This window comes from Mustela putorius, unplaced genomic scaffold (genome assembly GCF_011764305.1).
Source record: "Mustela putorius furo isolate JIRA1106 unplaced genomic scaffold, ASM1176430v1.1 tig00000721_pilon_pilon_pilon, whole genome shotgun sequence".
In the NCBI taxonomy this organism is placed as follows: Eukaryota; Metazoa; Chordata; class Mammalia; order Carnivora; family Mustelidae; genus Mustela; species Mustela putorius.
Genome location: NW_025421456.1, coordinates 3,446,512 through 3,472,476, shown reverse-complemented (window position 1 = coordinate 3,472,476; position 25,965 = coordinate 3,446,512). Strand labels below are relative to the sequence as shown.

General features: G+C 36.0%; 1 protein-coding gene across 1 annotated transcript in view; it reads right to left on the bottom strand.

Moving 5' to 3' along the window:
• The window catches only part of SPATA5 (spermatogenesis associated 5), a 332,472-nt gene that overhangs the window by 176,376 nt on the left and 130,131 nt on the right, over positions 1–25,965 (bottom strand). The gene's annotated exons all lie outside the window — the stretch shown is intronic.

Genomic DNA, 25,965 nt, shown 5'->3' with positions numbered 1-25,965 from the left:
ACAATAAGAAAAATAATTTATGTATATATAAACCGAAAGGATGGTTAATATTAATGAACAGTTTTACTGATAAACAGTAATGGATAAAATGATATCACTAGCACACTGAAGCTATTTCTTCATTATTAACTCTTAATTATTACTGTATTTCCTTAGGATTTTTCTGATAAGTTATTTGAATAAACACAAGGCAAAAGAGGTCAGAAAAGGTAAAAGCAGAACTTTAATTATGGGAATTATGTTAATCACTCACTATAGAAATTCAAACATAATGGATTATTTGTTCAACAGGAGTGATTCATTCACAGTGATCCATTCACATTCTCTTGAACAATACTCTCAACCACTAAGACAAAACCAAAATGGCCGGTCAGGATTGATGAAAAATTCTGTTAAATTTGGTAGAAGAAATAAGGAAATATTCCATAATTATGGCCTCATTAACAGAATATTATCCACGCTGAACTTTCATCTTTGTAATCTGGTTTAAAGTTAGGTAAGCCCTGGCACATCCTAACGTCGATTCTAGCAGGAAAGGTTATGATTTTCAAGAACAAACAAGGTGGAAGATTAGAGCCAAATGACGCTCATTGGCCCTACATACTACACTACTGCATCAATATTTTTTATATGACTAAGAAGAGTAAGTTTGGAAATGGAGAGCAAAATACATGATTTCCTAGACACTTTCAGAAAAGATCAAGGATATTTAATGCTTATCTCACTTTTCTCAGAAAGCCAGTGTTAAGATAGATTCACAGGCTCCTCACAGATGAAAGTAAGACACAGGACATTCACTGAAGAGGTCGAACAAATCCATCTAAATGATACAAGAAACGTGCTTACACTTAGACTTACCTTTTCACATTCAACACTAAAAACTCACCATAAGTAACTTCCTTATTTGCAAGACATCCATCCAATCTTGGTTTTTACTTTAATATTTTAAAAATAATTTAAGAAAAATCACTGAAGTCTCAAATATTTCTAACTTAAAAATTATGAAGACTTATTCTTTCCAGTAAAAGAGAAAATCTTCTATGTTATACACAACAGTATTAGACACAAAACTTAAAAGCTGTCTTTTAGTTTTTCTATTTTCTTTTTACTTATTATTAAAATTTCAATTCCATATAGTTATCCATGTTATATTAATTTCAGTTGCAAAACATAGTGATTCAACAATTCTATATATTACTCAGTGCTCATCAAGATAAGTGTAGTTTAAAAAAACAAAACAAAAAAAAACCCAAACTTATTTATTCCAGAGAAAGAGAAAGCATGCAGGGGTGAGGAGGGAGAGAGAGGGGAAGAGGGAGAGAGCCTTAAGCAGACTCCACACCAAGAGCAGAGCCTGACATAAGGCTCCATCTTATGACCCTGATATCACAACCTAAGACAAAATGAAGAGTTGGATGCTTAACCAGCTGTGCCACGTAGGTGCTCCAAGATAAGTGTACTTTTTTTTTTTTAAGATTTTATTTACTTACTTAACAGACAGAGATCACAAGTAGGCAGAGAGGCAGGCAGAGAGAGAGAGAGGGGTAAGCAGGCTCCCCGGTGAGCAGAGAGCCCGATGCAGTGCTCGATCACAGGATTCTGAGATCATGACTTGAGCCGAAGGCAGAGACTCAACCCACTGAGCCACCCAGATGCCCCGATAAGTGTACTCTTAATCCCCTCCACCTATTTCATGCATTCTCCAACCCACCTCCTTCTAGTAACCTCAGTTTGTTCTCTATAGTAAAGAGTCTGTTTCTTGTTTTGTCTCTGTTTTGTATTCTTTGTTCATTTGTCTTGTTTCTTAAGTTATATATGAGTGAGATCATATGGTGTTTGTCTTTCTCTGACTTATTTCACTTAGAATTATAGCCCGTATAGCCATCCATGTTGTTGCAAATGGCAAGATTTCATTCTTTTTAAGGGCTGAATAATATTCCTCTGTGTGTATGTGTGTTTCTTTATCCATTCATCAATCAATGGGACACTTCGTAATTTGGCTATTATAAATAATGGTGCAGTATGCATAGGAGTGCATGTATCTTTTTGAATCAGTGTCTTTGTGTTCTTTGGGCATATATCCTGTAGTGGGATTACTGGATCATAAGTAATTCTATTTTTAATTTTTTGAGGAACCTCTATACTGTTTTCCTCAGTAGCTGTACCAGTTTGCATTCCCACCAAGAGTACAAGAGGGTTCCCTTTTCCTCACATCTTTTCCAACACTTGTGGTTTCTTCTGTTTTTGTTTGTTTGTTTGTTTGTTTTTTAATTTTAGCCATTCTGACAGGTGTGAGGTGATACCTCATTGTGGTTTTGATTTATATTTCAAATGACTGATGATTAATGATGTTGAGCCTCTTTTCATGTGTCCATTGGCCACCTGGATGTCTTCTTTGCAGATATGTCTATTCATGTCTTCTGCCCGTTTTAATTGGATTATTTGTGTTTTGAGTGTTGCATTGTATAACTTCTTCATGTATTTTGGATACAAGCCCATTACTGAATATGTCATTTGCAAATATCTTGTCCCATTCAGTCGGCTGTCTTTAGTTTTATTGATTATTTCCTTTGCTGTGCAAAAGCTTTTTATTTTGATGTAGTCCCGTAAGTTTATTTTTGCTTTTGTTTTCCTTGCCTAGGAGACATGTCTAGAAAAATGTTGCTATGACAGTGTCAGAAAAATCACTGCCTGTGTTCTCTCCTAGGAGTTTTAGGATTTGAGGTCTCACATTTAGATCCTTCATCCCTTTTGAGTTTATTTTTGTGTAATTTTTGTATTTATATCTTGGGTAAGGAAGTGGTTCAGTTTCATCCTTTTGCATGTGGCTGTCCAGTTTTCCCAATACCATTTGTTGAGAAGACCATCTTTTCCCCATTGCATATTCTTGACTCCTTTGTTGAAGATCAACTGACCATATAATCATGGGCTTATTCTGGGCTCTCTGTTCTGTTCCATCGATCTATGTGTCTGTTTTTGTGGTAGTACCATTCTGTTTTGATTACTACACCTTTGCAGTATATCTTTAAATCCGGGATTGTGACACTTCCAGTTTTTACTTTTAAAAAATGGCTTTGGCTACTCGGGGTCTAATATGGCTCCATATGAATTTTAGGATTTTTTGTTCTGGTTCTGTGAAAAAGCTGTTGGCTAGTTTCATAAGAATTGCATTAAATTTGTATATTGCTTTGGGTTGTGTGGACATCTTAACAATATTTGTTCTTCTAATCCATGAGCATGAAATATCTGTCCATTTGTTATCTTCAGTTTCTTTCATTACTATTTTATGGTTTTTAGAGTACAGATCTTCCACCTCCTTGGTTAAGTTTATTCCTAGTATTTTATTCTTTTTGGTGCAATTGTAAATGGGACTGTCTCCTTAATTTCTTTTTCTGCTACTTCACTATTATTGTACAGAAATGCAACAAATTTCTGTACATTGATTTTTGTATCCTGTGACCTTACTGCGTTCATTTATCAGTTCTAGTAGTTTTTTTTGTTAAGTACTTAGGGTCTTCTAAATGTAATATCATGTTATCTGCAAATATTAGAAGTTTTACTTCTTCCTTAACAATCTGGATGCCTTTTATAGCTTTTTGTTGTCTAACTGCTGTGACCATGACTTCCAGTACTATGTTCAATAAAAGTGTTGAGAGTAGACATCCTTGTCTTGTTCTCAACCTTAGGGGAAAAATTCTCAGCTTTTCACCACTATGATGTTAGCTGTGGGTTTTTCATATCTGCCATTATTTTGTTGAGGTATGTTCCCTCTAAACCTACTGTGTTGAGGGTTTTCCTCATGAATAGATGTTGTACTTTGTCAAATGCTTTTTCTGCATCTATTGAAATAATTATGTTTTTCATCCTTTCTCTTGTTGGTGTGATGCATCACTCTTACTGAGTTGCCAATATTGAACTACCCTGGAATCTTGGGAATAAATCCCACTTGATTGTAGTGACTTTTTTCATGTACAACTGGACTTGGGTTTCCTGCTACTTTGTTGAGCATTTTTATATCTATGTTCATCAGTGAGATTGACCTGTAGTGTTCTCTCTCTCTCTCTCTCTTTTTTAAAAATAGAGTCTTTATCTGATTTTGGGATCAGGGTAATGCTGGCCTCATAGAATGGATTCAGATTTCCTTCCTTTTCTATATTTCAGAATATTCTGAAAGAATAAGTCTTAACTCTTCTTTAAATGTTAGGTAGAATTCATGTGTGAAGCTGTCTGGTCTTGGACTTTTGTTAGTTTTTTGATTACCAATTCAATATCCTTGCTAGTAATCCATCTGTTTTCAAATCTATTTCTTTCTGGCTCAGTTTTGGGAGGTTATAGGTTTCTAGGAATTTATCCATTTCTTTGTGGTTGTCAAATTTATTGGCAGATTTTTTATAGTCTCTATAATCATTTCTTTTGCTGTAATGTTGGTTATTTCTTCTTTTTTATAACTGTTTTATATCTGATTTTGTTCATTTATGTCCTCTGTTTAATAAGTCTGGCTAAAGGTTTATCAATTTTTTTATCTTTTTAAAGAATCAGCTCCTGGTTTCATTAATTTGTTCTACTGGGGTTTTTTTAGTTTCTATTTTATTTCTCGCCGAACCTTTATTATTTTCTTCCTTTTACTCATTTTGGGTTTTGTTTGTTCTTTTTCTGGCAGTTTTAGGTGTAATACTAGGTTGTTTTTTAAATTTTTGTTTATTGAGATAGGTCTGTATTGTTATAAACTTCCCTCTTAGAACAGCTTTTGCTGCATCCAAAGATTTTGGACGACTGTGTTTTCCTATTCATTTGTCTCCATGTGTGTGTGTTTTTTTTTTTCCCAATTTCCTCTTTGATTTCCTGGTTGAACCATTCATTGTTTAGTAGCATGTTATTTAACCTCCATGGATTGTGTTCTTTCCAGAATTTTTCTTGTGGTTGATTTCTAGTTTCATAGCATTGTGGTCAGAAAAGATGTATGGATGACTTTAATCTTTTTTAATTTACTGAGACTAGATTTGTGGCCTGATACATGATCTATTCTGGAGAATGTTCCATGTGCACTTGATTATGGATTAGTTCCTTTGTTATTAACTGCTTTATGTATTTAGGTGCTCCTGTGTTAGGTGCATATATATTAACAATTGTTACATCTTTACATCTTGCTGGACTGTCTCCTTTATGATTACAGAGTATCCTTCTTTGTCTTGTTACAGTTTTTGTTTTACAGTCTATCTTGTTTGATGTAAGTATTGCTACCTTGGCTTTCTTTGACTACTATTTGTATGATAAATGCTTCTCCATCCCATCACTTTCAATTTGCATATGTCTTTGGGTATGAAAGGAATCTTCCATATGAAGTATGCGGTTGGGTCTTGCTTTTTTAAATCATTCCATCACCATATGTCTTTTGATTGGAGTGTTTAGTCCATTTACATTCAAAGTAATTACTGGTAGGTATATACTTATTGCCGTTTTGTCACTTGTTTAGTGGTTATTTTGTGATTCTTCTCTCTTCCTTCTCTTGCTCTTTTCTCTCACTATTAGTTTGTTTTCTTTAGTGATATACTTGGATTCCTTTCTCCTTGTTTTTTTTTCCTCTCTCTTTGGTTCTTGATTTTTGGTTAATCATTGGATTTTGGTTAATCATTCAGTTTATACATAATCATTCAGTTTGTATATAAGGTCATTTGTATATAAATCATTTGGTTTGTATATGAGATCTGCATATGGCACTCTATATTAAGTTGATGGTCACTTAAGTTTGAACCCATTCTTTATTCCTCTCCCCATCACGTTTTAGGTATATGATGTCATACTTTACTTCTTTCTCTTTTGTGAGTCCTGTCACTGATTTTTATAGATATACTTATTTTTACTGCTTTCGTGCTTCCCACTTTTCTTCTACTTACTGTCTTTTTCTTTCCACTCAAAGAATTCTCTTTAACATTTCTTGTAAGGTTGGTTTAACAAATTCCTTAATTTTTGTTTGTCTGGGAAACTCATAAGCACTCCTAATTTGAATGATAGCCTTGCTAGATAGTGTATTCTTGGTTGCAGGTTTTTTTCTTTCCAGCATTTAAAATAGATCATGATACTCCCTTCTGGTCTGCAAAGTTTTTGCTGCAAAATCAGCTGACAACCTTTGGGGTTTCTGTTGTATGTTACTATTTTCTTTTGCTGCTTTTAAAATTCTCTTTATCACCACTTTTTGCCATATTAATTACTATATGTCTTGGTGTGGACTTCCTTAGGTTGAATTTGTTGGGGGGTCACTGTGCCTCCTTGATCTGAATTTGTTTACTTTCCTAGATACAGCTATTAGTTCTTCAAATAAATTCTCTGCCCTCCCCCCACCTTCTCTCTCTTCTTCTTCTGAGATCACTGTACTGTGAATGTTACTACACTTGACGGTATTGCAGAGTTCGCTAAGTCTGTTTTCATTTCCTATTTTTTTTCCCCTGCTTAGCTTGATTGCTCTCCATTACTTTGTTTTCCAGGTTGCTGATACATTCTTCTGTCTCCTCTAGTCTACTAGTCCATCTAATATATTTTTAATTTCAGTTATTGGGTTCATCTCTGTTTTTTTTTTTGTTTGTTTGTTTCCTGTCTCAGGTCCTCCACTTTTTTAGAAAGTCCTATAAATACCTCTGTGATCATTATTTTCAGTCCTCTATCAAGCATATTTATCTCTGTGTTACTTACTTCTGTGGCTGTGATTCTCTCCTGTCCTTTCATTTGGGACATATTCATCCATGTTCTCATTTTGCTTAACTGCGTCTATTTCTATGTATTAGGAAAGTCAGCTATATCTCTTGCTCTTGAAAGTAAGTGGTCTTATGAAGAAGAGGTCCTCTGCAGAGCAGTGTCCCCAGTTCACCAGAACATGGTGCCTCAGGGGTATCTCCTATGTGTCTTGTGTGCCCTGCTACTGTGGTTGACCCATTTTTTTCCTTTAGTCCAGTTGTCTACAATGGCACTCTTTGTTGTGGGCAGGGTTTCTTTGCTGTGCTGCAGATCAGCTGGCCTGGAGATGCCTTGGCCTTGAGTTGAGTCAGATCAGGCATTTGTCAGAAATGCAGTAGCAATGAACTTGAGGTCACTTTCCCTCTTTTGTCCCCTGAGAAGTTTTCGTTGGTGGGCAGAGCTTGCAGTCAGACTGGCTGTCTGCTCCCAGCCTGCTCCTAGGGCCACCTGCTCCTAGGGTGTGTGTGTGATTAACTTTCCCTCTTCCTGGGGCAAGAGTCATTTTGAAGTAGTGCTGGTCCTTTGGGGCTGCATACACACTGCCAGGTTTATGGCATAGCTTTGGACAGGCTCTAGCCAAGAGAGTATTGGGAAGGGTGAACCCACAGAAACTAGCAGGACAGGCAGGTGTTAGCACAGTTTGCAGATCCAGTTTGCACTGATCTGCTGTGGGAAGAGACCTTGTGCTGGGGCCACACGGGAGGAGGTGTGTCCACAGGGGAATGTATGGGTAGAGCACACTGTTTTCAAGTTAGGTAGAGAGTGTCAACACAGTGCCATGTTCTCAAGCTGAGGGTAGGCAAGGGGAAAATCCTCTATTCCTGGAGATGCCCCCATAGGTCCCTGTACTTACAGCACATGCTCTGAGAATAGTAAACAAATTTCCCTCCCCTATACCGCATGTGATTTTCAAACTACTGCATCTATGCTATATCTCCAGGGTGATGTCTGCCATGCTGTCTCTTTAAGGGCAGGGACTATTTCCTCTAGCCCTCCAAGCTATCCCAGAGCTAAGTCTGCTGATTTTTTAAGTTCAGATTTAAAGTCTGCTTCGTTGTAAGAACTTGTGAAATTTCCTGCGTGGGTTCCCTGGTGTGAGTCTGCTTGTCTCCCCTTTCTGTGCCTGTGACACCACTCCTTCCCAGGGACCATCCTGTGGGTCATAACTGGGTCTCCAACCTTCCTTCCCTCCTTAACATGGCATCTTCTATACATAGCTGTGGAGAGTCTGCTCTGCCAGTCTTTGGGTCATTTTCTGGGTTATTCACACTGATGTGAGTGTTACCTAGTTGTATCTGTGGGACATGGTAAAATTACACTCTTCCCCCACAGTTATATCTGTGAGACATGGTAAGCTTAGACTCCTCCCTCACAGTTGTGGGGACATGGGGAGCTTAGACTCCCCAGACTCCACAAAAACTGTTTTAACAGTGAAGGCAGTAAGAGAACTCTCAAGAAACAATAAGAAAATACAAATTTATAGAGGCACACTAATGAAAATTCTCTAGCTCTAAAGCAGTCATTTGTCTTGAGTATCTGAGAATTCCTTGTGGTCTAGAAATTTAGTTGTAATGTGTTCCATCCACCTATAAAGGTAAAATCATCATCATCATCATCATCATCATCGTTGTTGTCATCATCAAGGGCTGGCCTTGGAAGATAGCTGAATCAGAGAGAGAATAAAGGACAGGGATTTTAAGGAGGGATACCTTTAGTAAGTCATCTGAATCAAACCCAGTCTACAGAGGAAACTAAATGGATATGCCAACATGTCCTTTGCTCTTAGTGAAAGAGCAAGAGAGGGGAAGAATAAAGCTACTCCCCATAGGAAATATAACCATGGCAGGAGGGACAAGATGGTGAAATAGGAGACCCTGTTTCAACCGGTCCCCTGAATTGAGCTAAATATTACCAGAACACTCTGAACACCCATGAAACCAGCCTGAAATGTACGATTATACACTTCTGGATCTCTACAGGGGCAGAAGATCATCAGTGGAGAGGTACAGAGGAGTGGGAGTGCTGGAATGATATCAGACAATAAACAGAAGGGGAAGGGAGCCACCAGAAGCAATCCTTTGAAAAGTAATACCCCAATATGAAAGTGCCCTACGCCTGGGGGCCAGCATTAGCATGGAGTCAGGTTAAAAGTACTCAAAAAGAACAAAGGGTCTTAAAGGGCAATTTGGTGGGATCAGGTGGCCATAAGCACGGACCTAAGCCCACAGTCCCAGGGTGGTCACAGCCGGTGCCCAACTATACCTGAGAGAGCCTGGCAGGGGCTCGTCTTTGGTCCCTGGGCCTGCAGCCTTCCACAACCTGTGTAGCTAACAGATTTGAGCCCACCCCACATGGGTGTGGGCATGGGCTCCAGACAGCTGCTTTCCAACAGCAGATACTGGGATTGGGCTCACCCAGGCCAGTATCGCTAGTGGTTTTAGTGGCTTGGGTATGCAGAAACAAGTGAGGACCTCCGGCGACCACTGGGACAGTGGCTGGGGGTGTGCACCACCTGTGGGAGGTTGCAGTGTTCAGCAGAGCTTGCAGAGGGGGAGTCTGTGTGTTCTGGACCACCCACAGCGGAGCACACTAAGACTTCTCTCTCAGGCAGAGGTCTGGGTACAGACAGTTTACTTTGCTCTGACCCTCCAAAAAGGTACGAAAGCCACCACAGAACAAAAGCCTGAGAAAAGGGTTTCCACAGAGGCCAGCCCCTTAATAGGGGGGCAGGGCAACTCAGCCCAAGCAAGACTGACTGAAAAACAATGCGGCAGGCCCCACCCCCAGAAGACAAGCCAAAAGAACAAGAGGACAACAACCATAGGGTCCTCATAAAACTGTAAAACCCCACATCAGGGGAAAACAATACATTAAATTCCTGGTATTGCCCCCAAACCTGTATATGTCATAGATACTTTTTTTTTTAATTTCTTCTCAAGGTCCTTGTTCTTTTATTTTTTAACCTACTTACCATTACAACTAGATGTTTAATACAACATATTCCATAATAACTTTTTAAAAAAGATTTTATTTATTTATTTAACAGAGAGAGAGATCACAAGTAGGCAGAGAGGCAGGCAGAGAGAGAGGTGGAAGCAGGCTCCCCGCTGAGCAGAGAGCCCGATGCGGGGCTTGATTCCAGGACCCTGAGATCATGACCTGAGCCAAAGACAGAGGCTTAACCCACTGAGCCACTCAGGCGCCCCTCCATAATAACTTTTTAACTTAAACTTTTTCATATATACGCCTGTTTCTTTTTCTTTTCTTTTTTTAAATACATATATAGCTATAAGCTTCAAGGTAGTCCTTTTTCCCTAATTCAATACTACCCTTATATATAAACCAGTTTTAATTTCCCTGTATCTCTAGAAAGTTGAGTCTTTTAACAAAGATAATAAGATACACCCAGGAAGAACTGAAATAACCTTCCTTGCCCACATCAAGGGTTTATAAGCACCTTCCCATCTTATTCTTCTGTCAGTGTTTCTGTGTATTTTTTTTTGTACTATATAAATCTTATTCTTGTTTTTTCTTTTACTTTGGTTGGTCCTTTGTTTTTATACATTATAAATTGTATTTTCTTCTCTTTTTTCTTTTTGGTAGTGACTTCTGATTGCTCCAAAACTTTTCAGAGTGCACTTTGCCTGGATCATGGTTGATATATTCAGCTATATATTCCCTCAACCACCCCTCACCAAAATGACTAGGAGTAACATCTAACAGAGAAAAAATTCAGAGACTGTGACCTCTGCCACAGAACTTTTGGATATGGACCTAAGCAATATGTCGGGAATAGAATTCAGAGTAACAATTATCCAGGCAATGGCTTGGTTGGAGAAGACCATTAGTGGTAACATAGAATCTCTAAGGGCGGAAGCAAGAGCTGATCTGGCAGAACTAAAAAATGTGATCAATGAGATCCAATCTAATCTAAATACTCTAACAGCTAGGATAAACAAGGCAGAAGATCAAATTAGTGATCTAGAAAACAAACTGATAGAAAAGAAGGATCAGGAAGAGCCCTGGAACAAACAGCTTACAAGCCATAAAAACAGAATTAGGGAAATAAATAAGGCCATGTAACATTCCAGTGTCAGAATTAATGGGATCCCTGATGGGGTGGAGGGGGGGAATCTAGAAGATATAGTTGAACAAATTCTAGATGAAAATTTCCCTACTCTGGGGAATGGAACAAGTGTTCATGTCCTAGCAGCAAAAAGGACACCCCCCCAAGATCAACAAGGGTAGAAAGACCTCCAGGCATGTGATTGTGAAATTCATGAGTCATAAATTCAGAAAAGCTGTCTTAAGGGCAGCTAGGGGGAAGAGATTACTTACATGCAGAGGGAGGACCATCAGAATAATGTCAGACCTGTCCACAGAAATCTGGCAAGCCACAAAGGGCTGGCAAGACATATTCAGGGCACTAAATGAGAAGAACATGCAGCCAAGAATACTTTATCCACAAGGCTGACATTCAGAATGGATGAAGAGATCAAGAGTTTCCAAGACCGGCAAGGTTTAAAAGATTATGTGACCACCAAGCTGGCCTTCAAGAAATATTAAGAGGGGTTCTATAAAAGAAGAAAGAACCAAGAGTGACATGGAACAGAAATTTACAGAGACAATCTATAGAAACAATGACTTCACAGGCAACATGATGTCAATAAAAACTTATCTTTCAATAACCGCTCTCAATGTGAACGACCAAAATGTTCTCATAAAATGGCACAGGGTTGCAGATTGGATAAAATGACAGGACTCATACATATGCTGTCTACAAGAGAAGTATTTTGAACCTAAAGATACATCCAGACTGAAAGTGAAGGGATGGAGAACCATCTTCCATGCCAACGGGCCTCAAAAAAAAGCTGGGGTAGCGATTCTCAGATCAGAAAAATTAGATTTTAAAATTAGATTTTAAAGGACTGTAGTCAGAGATACAGAAGGACACTATATCATTCTTAAAGAGTCTATCCACCAAGAAGATCTAACAATTATAAATATTTGTGCTCCCAATACAGGAGCTGTCAACTACATAAGCCAACTGTTAATCAAAATAAAGAGTCATATTGATAAGAATACATTAGTTGTAGGGGATCTTAACATGCCACTCTCAGCAACAGACATATCATCTAAGCAGAAAATCAACAAAGAAACAAGAGCTTTGAATGACACATTGGACCAGATGGACCTCATAGATATATACAGAACATTTCACCCTAAAACAAAAGAATAATCATTTTTCTGGAGCGCACATAGAACTTTCTCCAGAACAGACAACATACTGGGTCACAAATCAGGACTCAACTGATACCAAAAGATTGAGATTATTCCTTGCATATTCTCAGACCACAATGCTTTGAACCTGGAACTCAATCACAAGGAAAAGTCTGGAAGAAATTCAAACACTTAAAAGCTAAAAACCATCCTGTTCCAGAAGGTTTGGATCAACCAGGAAATCAAAGACCTTAAACAATTCATGGAAACCAATGAGAATGAAGACACATTGGTCCTAAACCTATGGGATACAACAAGCGCAATCCTAAGGGGGAAATACATAGCCACTCAAGCTTCAATCAAAAACATTAAAAAATCCTGAATACACCAACTCTCTTTACACCTTAAAGAACTGGAAAATCAACAATAATTTTAAGCTAACCCCAAGCACAAGAAGGGAAATAATTAAATTAAAGCAGAGATCAAGGGGTTAGAAACTAGAACAGTAGAACACATCAATGAAACTAGAAACTAGTTCTTCGAAAGAATTAATAAGATTGATAAACCACTGGCCAAACTAATCCAAAAGAAAAGAGAGAGGACTCAAATTAATAAAATTATGAAAGAAAAGGGAGAGATCACCACTAACACTTAAGTCTTAAGTCTCTCTTAAGCTTAAGTCTCTCTCTCCCTCTGCCCCTCCCCCATGCTCTCTCTCTAAAAATAAATCTTAAAAGCAAACTTCTTCTAAAGTTTCTTTCATTGAAATATGAATTGGGAGTGCATGTAGTTTTAATTATGCTGTCTATTATTAATATAATGTATACTGTGTCATTGAAGATAAGAACCAGAAATGACCTTAGAGACAATCTAGCATGCTATGTCTGGAAGAGAGGAATATCTAGTATAACCTGAAATGTTTTCAGATGATACATGGATACTACATTAAATAAGTAACTTTAAAATTTTATTCCCCTTTTAATTTTCCAATATCCACAAGCTCATTTTTTTTGAGCCTGTTACCCACAAACAACCCTCAGTTTGTTTCCTGTGGTACAGAGTCTCTTATGGTTTGTCTCCCTCTCTGATTATGCCTTGTTTTATTTTTTCCCTCCCTTCTTCTAATGTGTCTCTGTTTTGTTTCTTAAGTTCCACATATGAGTGAAACCATCCGACAATTTTCTTTTTCTGATTGACTTATTTCACTTAACATAATACCCTCTAGAGTTCCATCCACATTGTTGCAAATGGCAAAACTTCATTTTTGATATTGAGTAATATTCTATTATATATATTAAATTTCTTTTTAAGAGATTATTTCAAATTCACATTAAAATTTTTTTAAAACATTTTGTTTATTTATTTGACAGAGAGAGAGAGAGAGAGATCACAAGTAGGCAGAGAGGCAGGCAGAGAGAGAGGGGGAAGCAGGTTCCCTGCCAGAGCAGAGAGCCGGATGCGGGGCTCTATGCCAGGACCCTGAGATCATGACCTGAGCCCAAAGGCAGAGGCCCAACCCACCGAGCCACCCGGTGCCTCTTACATTAAAGTTTTAAGAAAAGCCAACAATACAAAGAACCTCTACACAACCTTTACTTGAATTCACCTATTAACATTTTACCCTTTCTGCCTTATCTTTTTTTTTTTTTTTTTTTTGGTGTATGTGAGGGACACATAACACTTGCTAATCTTGTTTTGCTCAGAGCCCTCTGTAAAGATCACACAACTTTCATTTAATAGCACTGTTTTGTTTTATTGCATTTAGTTTTTACTGTTGTTTTTATTTATGGTGAGCAATCCTTTTAGGGAGATATAAATTATCCTTATTTATTAAATTTATCTAAGTGCTTAAAATACTAATTGAAGAAAAATATAAAGTAAAGAGTAGTAAAGTGGTATATGAATATGGCAAATTCATGGTGATGCACGGGGAAAAAGAAAATTTAGAAAACATTCAACTAGTCCTAGTATCTTTTTGAAAAAATAAGCTGCTGGCTGGGCAAGAGTATAATATAAAGATGTCGAGCCCAGTCTGGCACTTATCCTAAGTAAATAAATTAGAACCTGGGATTAAGGCTTCCTTTAGGCCAGCGCCCTTTCAATTTCTTTATGGAAGAAGTACTGTAGAAGTCTTAATTTTCCTACACATGATTGTACCTGCCATGGCAGGCTAACTATCACTGGCCGATAAGATTACCTCTGCTATAGCCCCACTTTCTCCTCCTCACAAACCTTTGCTCTCTCGTTCTGGGTGCAAAGCAAAAGTCAGTTGAGCCTGTTCCCACACTACCTCTTCCCTGCCTCTCTTCTGTTCAATAAGTTTTACTGAGCACTTAATATGGCCAGGAGATTAATAAGCACAATGATAATATCAGTGAAGAAAAATAATTAAGAAACCATGATTGAAAAATTCTAGCTTAACAATCATTTAATATTAAAATAATGTGATGTAAATAAATATTGTATAAACCAATAAAATATGACTGTTAACAAGTACATGACTATTTCTGTAAAAACCAAGGTGAATCCTTAGGAAAATTCGATCAAGGTAAATAACTAAAATAACTATTTTGGTATAAGCAGAACATCTGTAAAAGAACTCAGAGTGCCCTAAGTTCTCACTACATTGAAGTCAAACACTGAAATCAATACAATGAGGTTTAGATAAGGGATATCATGCAACTTCAATCAGTGGATTATTCTCAAAGAAAGTCATTTGCCCTGAAACGAATGAATAACAAATTAATGCATATTTAAATGTCTATGTTAAGGAAAAAAATCAAACTTTATCTAAAATATTTTAAAAATTCCTCTTTTGATTTTTTTTTTTTCAATTAACTATTAGTTACCAACCAGTAGTTACCTGGAAATAACCAACCTGGAAATCTTGACACATTAAAAATTACCAGTGAAACATGAGGCCCCTGGGTGGCTCAGTGGGTTGAGGCCTCTACTTCAGCTCAGGTCATGATCCCAGGGTCCTGGGATCGAGCCCCACATTGGGCTCTCTGCTCGGCAGGGAGCCTGCCCCTCACCCCACCCTCTGCCTGACTCTGACTCTCTACCTACTTGTGATCTTTGTCCGTCAAATAAATAAATAAAATCTTAAAAAAAAAATTACTAGTAAAACAGCAAAATGGTTGAATCACTGTAGAAGGAAGTAAGGCAACATCTACCAAAATTACAAAAGCATTTACCCTTTAACACAGTATTCCCACTTTATGACAAACCCACACAACTACAAAATAACATTTGGACAAGGTTGTTAGTAATGGCAAAAGACTGGCAACAGTCCAAGAGTCCATTGATAGGGGACTATTTGTATGTAGTTCTGTGCTTATGCTGCCTACAAGAGGATGAAGAAAATACCCATGTACTGAGAACGATCTCTAAGATATGGTGCTAAGTGAAAAAAAGCAAAGCATTTGATACATATGCATAGTTTCCTACATCTTAGATTTTTGGGGAATATGGGTATTGGAAACAATAAATAAATACACATATTTTCTTTGTATTAAAAACATTAGAAGAATAAAGAGACTAATAAAAAATGAGGTAAGGGGGAGGGAGACAAGAATGGGATACAGAAGTGAGAGTAAGGTATCACTATGTATATCTCTCTGCAGATTTGATTTTTACATCATTTAATATAGATAACCTATTCAAAATATCATGTAAACAAAATATTATTTAGAAATAAAAAATAATAACTAAAAGAATATTTAGAATAACAACAAATTCATTCCTTTGTTTTCTGTTAGCAGAACTTATTTTTATACATTAGTCTCTAATCAATAAACTTTGCATTTTTCACCTCTAGCTGAGATACAATTTCTTCTCTGAATTTTTTCTACACTAATATAACTGTGGTTGGTTTCTTTATTTAAAAAACAAAACAAAACAAAAACCCAAGAGGATTTTGCTGGTGATAGAATGTAGTTTTTCTATCTGTCTCCAGCAAAGAGACAACTTCTTAAACACGTAAACAAAGGTAAAATGATTGGCTATGATTTTTCACTTCAAGCTGCATTTTTTCACCCTCTCCTTTACAAAAAGTATGACTTTTTCCATTCAGTTCATTAATGGGGTGTGGGTGGTGTGGCAGATAACATGATTATTTAAAACATAAGATCAACTGCAATTTTAATAGAGTGGGTTTAAGAATATCACTTACATCTAGTCCTCAATGTCTGTTTTTGCTTTAGCATCATGGATGGAATATTATTAAATCTCTTTAGAAGATATATGTTCCATGAGGTTCCATGAACCTCAATGGTTGTTATGGGCATCCCCTGGATCCCAGGTCAGGTTCCCAAATCCTTAATCTCTGGAAGGCAATGTAAACAAACACTTTTTGTCAGTCTCTAATTTTCCTACCACCACTAAGTTACTAGGTATGTTTGTGTTTATACAAGCGGCCTTACATATACTTCTTTCTACTGTAGATTATTCTGATTGAGTAGACAATATAAAAATGAATGGAAACACTGTCATACTCCACTTGAGAAGTGAACAAGGGCATGCCTATTCCTTACACTGAGGCCCAGCAATTGGTTAAAGATTGGACAATTTTTTAAATTCATCTAAAAAAAAAAAAAAAACCAAAACTTTAGTGTCAATACAAACTACCAAATAGAAATTAATAAACACCCATCTGATAAGCTTAAAACACCACCTGACTTTCTGAATGTGTTAACTGAAGCTTAGCAAATAAATTACCAACAGTCACATCTAAGAAATGAATTCAGAGCTTCATGATACTGAATATTTTACCAAAATAATTAATTTTACATATTGTGATTACCTTATTATTAAATGATTTAATTCACCAATACAGAAATAATTCTATATAACCCTATCTCCTACAAAGTAGAATTTTCATTCAATATTTATGAAGGTTAAAAATATATATAAAGTTTCCCATGTCCTTCTATGATGAAATAGCACTGTTTTCCATTTCTTTGTATCATGAGATCAGCATACTGTCTCCATGAGCATTTTTCAAAGAATGTTTTGTTTACCATGTTCATAAATCCCCAAGTCAATGTCTAAATCCTCTTTTTTCTCTTATTGTAACCCAAACAAATAAACTCCCTATAAAACATTGTAAACATCAGTGGGGATATTCATTTGGAAGAACTCCCATCAAGATAAAAATCCATGCTTCAGAGCACAGTTTCTCAACTTCAACACTACTGACTTTGGGGCTGGATAATTCTTTGGTGCCCGAGGTCTCCTGTACATTATATAAGGCATTCAGCAGCACCTGTGACCTCTACCTACCGGAGGCCAATATCACCAATCCATTTGCCTCAACCAAAAATGACTTTTGATACTGCCAAGTGGCAGGGGATGGGGTGGGGAGAAAAATCATCAGGTTGAAAACTTTAGAAGGTTATAAAATCCTTAATAGCAGAAATCTTTAAGAATAGATAGTCACCTTCCTGGTTAGTTCAGACATTCACTGCTTAATGAAGAAGCTGGTTCAAACTGGTTTTGTTTGGTTTACACAATTCTGAGATGTTTTTGTTGTTGTTCTTTGTTCCTATTATTCTACCTTTCTGAACTTTCATGCAAAATCAAAATTCTTATAAACTTTATTTTTTAAAAATGTCCTCAAAAATAACTTGAATTAGCAGTACACCCATCACTGTAAGTATTCAAATCAGGCCCAGAGTTGGGGGTTGTGAGGAGTTATATATAGAAACTAAAGCTAAAATCCAGGTGATTAGCAATTTAATTATGATATACCTATCTGATTTATCAGCATCATCACTCTCCCCAAAGGCTGAACTGGTGAGGATTCTGCAAACTATTAAAAACTGTTTATAACCAGATTTTTTTTTTTTAAACTGCACATGAGGCTGCAGTATACTAAAGGCTATCACTAATGCAGAGGGAAGTTTTAATCCCTGTGGAGATTGTTTGGGTAAGTGAGCAAAGACTCTAGCTGACAGCACAGATAATACAATTCAGTTCCAGGCCAAAGCACTGTATTTGTTTTTGTTGTTTTTCTCCTATCCTATCAGCAGCCTGTCTCCATGGATTTGTCTGGGAAAATGATAAATAGTAAAGCAAGCAACCTTCTCTGTGCATCTAAATCATCTTCCTAGCAAAGACCACAAGCAAAGCTTTAGAAGGACCATCTTCTAAAATGTGCACTTATACATATAATAAGTTACTCAAAACCAATGAATATAATGTAATGAAATGCACAAAAAGATAAGTAAAATTAACAATCATCAGATATTTACAAATATGTGAGAGAGAAAATATAAACAAGTAAATGACTCCCCATTAGTTCCTACTAACTGAATTCAGGCAGGGATGCAGTCCCCTTTTGAATTAATATGAGAGTGTTTCACATTGGTGTTCTCGTTATCGGACAGTAATAATATAGTTCTTGATTTCAAGATGCGATTTTTTTTTATAGTCTATGTATCTGTATCATTTAAGAAAATTACAGTTTCTTTTCTGTCAGAAAGAACAGTGATATAGATTCCTTTTGTTTGAATGGTTGGCTAAAGATACAAAATGCGGAGGATAGAAACTTAAATAGAGAATAGTGACTTTTTAGTTCTTTTTTATCTGATTCCCAAGCATTAATAATCTTTCATTTGTTTCCAGTGTTTTAAAGGTACTTCCAATGTGTCCTTAGGGCAAAGAAGCTCTATTTAGATTTTTCCTATGTGCTTTATTTTCTTGATATTTTTATTTTGCAGGAGGAATTTGCCATTTACTTTTGATGAAGTTAATAAATGTAGAGTAACTTTAGATTCTCTTTCTTGGATTTAGAGGACAATTTGAATGTTACATTTCAAAAGGTTTGTATGTAAATGGTGGTCAAATCTGGTCAAATTTTAATCTTGATGAACTAAGGAATGCATAAACAAAAATTAACAGTTTAGCTCATTGTGTTTTTCTTTATCTCCTTATTTATCTTTAGAAGGATTATATAGCTTCTTTTTGACAATTACAGATAATAGCTAAAAACCAACATTAAGATACCTAAAAAAAAGAAAAAGAAAAATATTTTGTTTGTTTATTTATTTACTTATTTGAGAGAGAGAGAGAGAGAGACAGTGCATGCACCTGAGCAGGATGAGGGGCAGAGAGAGGGGAGGAGGGGGAGAGAGGGAGGGGAGGCAGAGAGAGAGAGAGAGAGAGAGAGAGAGAATTTCAAGCAGATTCCACGCTGAATGTAGAACCAAGGTAGGGTTCAATCCTAAGTCCCTGAGTTCATGACTTGAGTTGAAATCAAGAGCCAGATGTTTAACCAACTGAGCTACCTAAGCACCCCTAAGATACCTTTTAATTTAATGTTTTCAAAACCAAGGAGAAGGATCTTCCATTCCAAGGCAGGCTCCAGATAATTTAGTAGTCCAGAGCCCCAAATAAATTCATTCATTCATTCATTCATTCATTCATTCATCTATAGATTCATCAACACATAAACTTACAGCAATCTTTGGTATTAAGGAACAGTATTCATAAGATCCTTATATTATAATGATTACAATAAAAACATTTATATCGTATTTAAATATCTACAAAACATCTTCACCATATAATTGACATTTTACTCTCTTCTGACCTTACAATGTACTATAAAAGGGGAAAAGTTAAATTTGTGATAGGTAGTAATGGAAAACAGCCATAGGGAGTCATTTGAAAGTCAAAGAATTAAATACACTACTTCAAGTTAAAATTTCTCAGCTTTTCAAGACTAGTGCTCTTTTTCTTAAGCCACCACAAGATTTTAATATATAACCTTTATCAGAAATGCTTCTTCCATCACTGCCCTGTGGCTTCTCAGTCACTTCTACCAAATAGCTTAATGAGTCCTTTTCATGGTTTTATTATAAGTAAAATTTGAAGAACATCCACAAATTCGGCTATGCTAAACAGACAATATAAAATTCTATACTCAATCAGAATACAAGTGTTCATAGGTCATATACTCTCAAATCATGGTGAACACAATACATTATTTCTTAATAGTTTAAAAAAGGAAAATATCAATGAAGCAAAGTATTCATTTTTAGAACTACACATCTGAATTTAGAAGAACTAGAAGAGAATCTTATATTAAGGGCTGCAGAATGAAATTATCTCAATTTCTGGCTAACATGGCATGCTAATCTTGATTAATGACATGAAAAAATAGACTACAGTGATAAAAGTACCAAAGAACATCTCAGTCCCTTCATCAATTAATATATGTAGTGAAGATATTCTTTGGGGGCGCCTGGGTGGCTCAGTTGGTTAAGCATCTGCCTTCAGCTCAGGTCATGATCCCAGGGTCCTGAAATCGAGCTCCGTATTGGGATCCCTGCTCCGTGGGGAGTCTGCTTCTCCCTCTTCCCTCAGCCCCTCCCCACGTTCACGCTTTGCAATAAATAAATTCCTTTAAAAAAAAAAGAAAAAAGATGTTCTTTGGGTAATTCCTTTATGTATAAAACTCTTATTTAAAAACTTTTGAATCATTAAATATTTTAAACAAAAATAAACTTTAAAAATCATGTTGGTAATTATATGTATGTACATACATGGCTATAGAAGGCCTAATAAATATTATGAGAAAAGTAAAATAATATATGTCAGCTTAAAAGTGGACAATTTTTTTTAAAGATTTTATTTATCTTATTTGACAGAAAAAGAGGGCACACGCAGGTGGAGCAGCAAGCAGAGTGAGAGGGAGAAGCAGGCTCCCTTCAAGGCTTGATCCCAGGACCCTGGGATCATGACTGAGCTGAAGACAGATGCTTAAACAGCTGAGCCCCCCAGGCACCTCTGGACAGCAGTGGTTTTAACTTTAAAAATGACAAAGAGATATTTGTCCCCTCCACATACTATTCTCTGGAATTAGGAAACCATTTTCTTTTGTATAACAGTCTCCTCAAGTTATTTAGAAGCACACTATGTACTTAAAATTTTAAATTATGCAATGTAGTACAAATATTGTTAAAATGTCCACACAACCCAAAGCAATATACAAATTTAATGCAATTCTTATGAAACTAGCCAACAGCATTTTTCACAGAACCAGAACAAAATATCCTAAAATTCATATGGAGCCACATTAGACTCCAAGTAGCCAAAGCCATTTTTAAAAAGTAAAAACTGGAAGTGTTACAATCCCGGATTTAAAGATATAGTGCAAAGGTATAGTAATCAAAACAGAATGGTACTACCACAAAAACAGACACATAGATCGATGGAACAGAACAGAGAGCCCAGAATAAGCCCATGATTATATGGTCAGTTGATCTTCAACAAAGGAGGCAAGAATATGCAATGGGGAAAAGATGGTCTCCTCAACAAATGGTATTGGGAAAACTGGACAGCCACATGCAAAAGGATGAAACTGAACCACTTCCTTACACCATACACAAAAATAAACTCAAAAGGGATGAAGGATCTAAACGTGAGACCTCAAATCCTAGAACTCCTAGAAGAGAACACAGGCAGTGATTTTTCTGACACTGTCATAGCAACATTTTTCTAGACATGTCTCCTAGGCAAGGAAAACAAAAGCAAAAATAAACTTACGGGACTACATCAAAATAAAAAGCTTTTGCACAGCAAAGGAAATAATCAACAAAACTAAAGACAGCCGACTGAATGGGACAAGATATTTGCAAATGACATATTCAGTAATGGGCTTGTATCCAAAATACATGAAGAAGTTATACAATGCAACACTCAAAACACAAATAATCCAATTAAAATGGGCAGAAGACATGAATAGACATTTCTGCAAAGAAGATATCCAGGTGGCCAATGGACACATGAAAAGAGGCTCAACATCATTAATCATCAGTCATTTGAAATATAAATCAAAACCACAATGAGGTATCACCTCACACCTGTCAGAATGGCTAAAATTAAAAAACAAACAAACAAACATACAAACAAAAAAACAGAAGAAACCACAAGTGTTGGAGAAGATGTGAGGAAAAAGGAACCCTCTTGTACTCTTGGTGGGAATGCAAACTGGTACAGCTACTGAGGAAAACAGTATAGAGGTTCCTCAAAAAATTAAAAATAGAATTACTTATGATCCAGTAATCCCACTACAGGGTATGTGCCCAAAGAACACAAAGACACTGATTCAAAAAGATACATGCACTCCTATGCATACTGCACTATTGTTTGTAATAGCTGAATTACAAAGTGTCCCATTGATTGATGAATGGATAAACACACACACACACACACACACACACACACACACACACACAGGAATATTATTCAGCCCTAAAAAAGAATGAAATCTTGCCATTTGCAACAACATGGATGGCTATACGGGCTATAATGCTAAGTGAAGTAAGTCAGAGAAAAACAAACACCATATGATCTTACTATATGGGGAATTTAAGAAACAAAACAAATGAACAACAAAGAGACAAACCAAAAAAAAAAAAAAAAAGACTTTTAATAAAGATAACTGATAGTTACCAGAGGGAAATGGATGGGAGGATGGGTGAAACAGGTGAAGGAGGTTAAGAGTTCATTTATCATGATGAGCACTGAGTAATGTATAGAATGGACGAATCACTATATTGTACACCTGAAATAAATATAACACTGTATGTTAACTATACTGGAATTAAAATGAAATTAAAAACTAAAAAGCAAATAAATAATAAAACAGTGGTAAAAAATTTAAAAAACAATAACTACGTAGTGTAAATGTTATAAAATGTAAAATTTTTAAACAAATACAGGTATAGAATATAGTCAGGTTGTAGCACATCTTGATAATACATGAGAAATGGACATACTGTAGGATAAAACATAAGGTATTTGGAGGAACAGGAAGCCCTGCATTGCAATACTACCTTTATGACTTATTAGTTCTTGAACAATGGCAAGTCATTCAATCTCTCTGAATATCAATTTCTTGATCTTCAAAATATAAACAGAAATATTACTTTGCAGGCTCATTAGAATTACAGATGATATATGCGTGCTCAATTAAAAGTGGTAATAATTGTTATCAGCTATATTTCTGGATTTTTTGATTCCCTGCATGTATTCAATTTTGTATTTTTTCTTTCAATATAATACCAAAGGAAAAAATCCTATAATTAAATGCATAAGCCCTATGTTAATATATTCATATCTATATAGATAGATTTATAATATTCAATATACACATTATACCTTTGTTTGGACTACATTTTTACTTCTTTGTTTTCCATGAAGAAAATTTTTGTTGCTTATGAGAACATTTGGCTTTTCTCATGGGACGTAGGTTTAGGTCACAAATATGAATGTGAGATACCAAGATACAGAGACTTGGCTACAAAACACTCTTCTTCTGGGGCACCTGGGTGGCTCAGTGGGTAACAGCCTCTGCCTTCGGCTCAGGTCATGATACCAGGGTCCTGCGATCCAGGCCCGCATCAGGCTCTCTGCTCGGCAGGGAACCTGCTTTCCCCCTCTCTCTCTGCCTGCCTCTCTGCCTACTTGTGATCTCTGTCTGTCAAATAAATAAATAAATCGTTAAAGAAAAAAAGCAAAACAAAACCATTCTTCTTCTTACCTATTCTGCAAACTGTGTAGGCAGAAAAATCAACTATCACCAAAATATGCTCATGAGTATAACTAAAAGAAAGAAGTTTTATGAGAAATTATTTTTAATTATTTTGATCATGATTAAATGTGCACCTACATTACATCCACAAGGCTATCGGAGTAGTTAACATAGCTTTGATCTTAGTGTGCATTTTTCTGTTCAATAAATATATTACTGAACTACCCAAAACATCTTTTACTAAATATTTATCACTCCCAAGAAAAAACTACGTAAACAGTATATTACTGGTGATAAAATGAGGAGGTAAAAACGTAAGAAATATTAGTTTTCTCAATGAAGGACAGAGAAAAAGTTAAAAAGACATACAAATTACCTCAGCAAATTATCATTTCAAATCAGCAAAATTATAGCAGACATAAAAAAAGCTGGTATTTTCCAAATGCACTGATACAGTTAATAAGAATATGTAAGGCAGGTCTCCTTCATACTAACTGCTTACTATGAGTTCTAAGCACTTGGATAAATCAGTAAACAAAATCCTTGCCCTTATAAAGCCTATGTGGGGAAACACAAAAATAAACGCTATAAATAAGTAAACGGTGTGGTAATAAATCTATAGAAAAAAAACCTGAGTAATATAAAAAGGGATCTTCAGAAGAAAGAGAAAAGAAGCTGGAGAATCAGATAATTAATATTGTCACTGCCCAAGAGATGCAGCATTATTGTCGGTTCAGATAAAAGAGATCTGTCTTACAAGCATTTCCCAGTCTTACAATTTCTAGCATTTTGTAACCTATGTTGTAACTATTAATAAAAAAGAAAGTCAAACATTTTTGTAGGACATATTTGTTTTTGCCTCTCCCTCACCTAGCACACTGCTTGGCACATAACAGGTGCTCAATGAATATCTGATGGCTGACTCATTCTAAGACAACTAACAAACAGTTTATCTGAATAGTACTGATCCAAAATTTAGTTCAAGGGCTGGCAAACTTTTTCCCATAGGGCAAGATAGTAAACATTTTTATCTTATTGACTAAATAGTCTATGCAACAATAGGCATGGCTATGTTTCAATAAAACTTTATAAAAATAAGCAGAGAGCTCAGAAGTTTTCTATTCTCTGCTTAGTTTATTCTGTACCTAATTGCTTTAAATCTTGTTAGATTTTCCTAGATATATAAAAGTAAATTTATTCCTTACTTGCTAATGCTTACTTTCCCAATTCTAATCAACTAAATCAAAAAACAAAACATAACTTCAACAATAACAATATGCACAAACTCCAGTTCTCCTTCCTTCTCTCCTTTCCCTCCTTTCCTTTCTCCCTTTTTGATTTTTAAGTGAAAATTCATAACCGCACTTAAAATGTGAATAAAGCTACTTCACTGCCTGACGGTATACCATAGTTTTTACGAGAACACATACACAGAGGTCTACCAGTCATCTAATACAACGCAAATATCAGAGATTGAATTCAAATTTATAAATACAAAGCAAAAGCTGATCAGAATATTAAATATACAATCAAGTCAAAGACATTAAATCTAACACAGAACTTAAGAATTTATTTAGTTTTGTGGTTTAAAGTATAAGTTCTAAATTAAACTGCCTGGATTGTTAAACTGTCAGCTCAACTGAATCAGGCTGTTTACTAAATCTTTCTAAGTAAATGTTCCTCAGCAGTAATGACCTACGACTACCTCACAGGATACTACTTTTAATAAAATATGAGCCTTCTACTTGGCCTCTGAAAAAACACACCTATATTTCACCAAGAGGGAACAACAAGTATATCATTAAGCCTGAAAATATGGAGTTAATGAGGAACTCCTAAATACCCAAAAGTATCCTAAATGTGCTTCTCAAACATTAATAGTTTTCTTTACCTTTCTACTTTGATAAAATATACTATCCCTTGCTTTTATCTTATTACATCAAATATTCTTTTTTTGCTACTTTAATTAAAAAAAAAAAGAAGCTTCAGAATCAAGATTTCCAAAAGACACTAGTGTTAATAATTGGCTTAGCATTTTTTCTATAACAAAACACACTTCTGAGTAAGTCTGTCATCAAACATGTAAGCCCCAGGCCATAGATGTTACCAGCTCCGTAGACTGAAAAGCTGCTAAAAGGTAGACACTATTACTTGATATGCAACATAATGATCCAAAGCACTTGTCTGGTTCACCTGCACTGTCCCTTCCAGGAGACAGAAGTAGAATCTAGCACAGGAAGGAAGAAGGGAAGGAGGGAAGGAAGGGATAAAGATATATTTTCATAATTCTAGCTATACTTTATTACAGTAAGAACCAGATTAAAAACTGTCCTTAATATATGCATAACTGACTTTTGTTACTGAGAATAACTTCTCTAAAAGATTTATTTGTAAAATCTCTAGTTTGCCAGCCAAATTCTCTAAGAATCTTTCTAGCACTAAAATTCTACCTCCTTCTGTACTGAAAGCTGGGT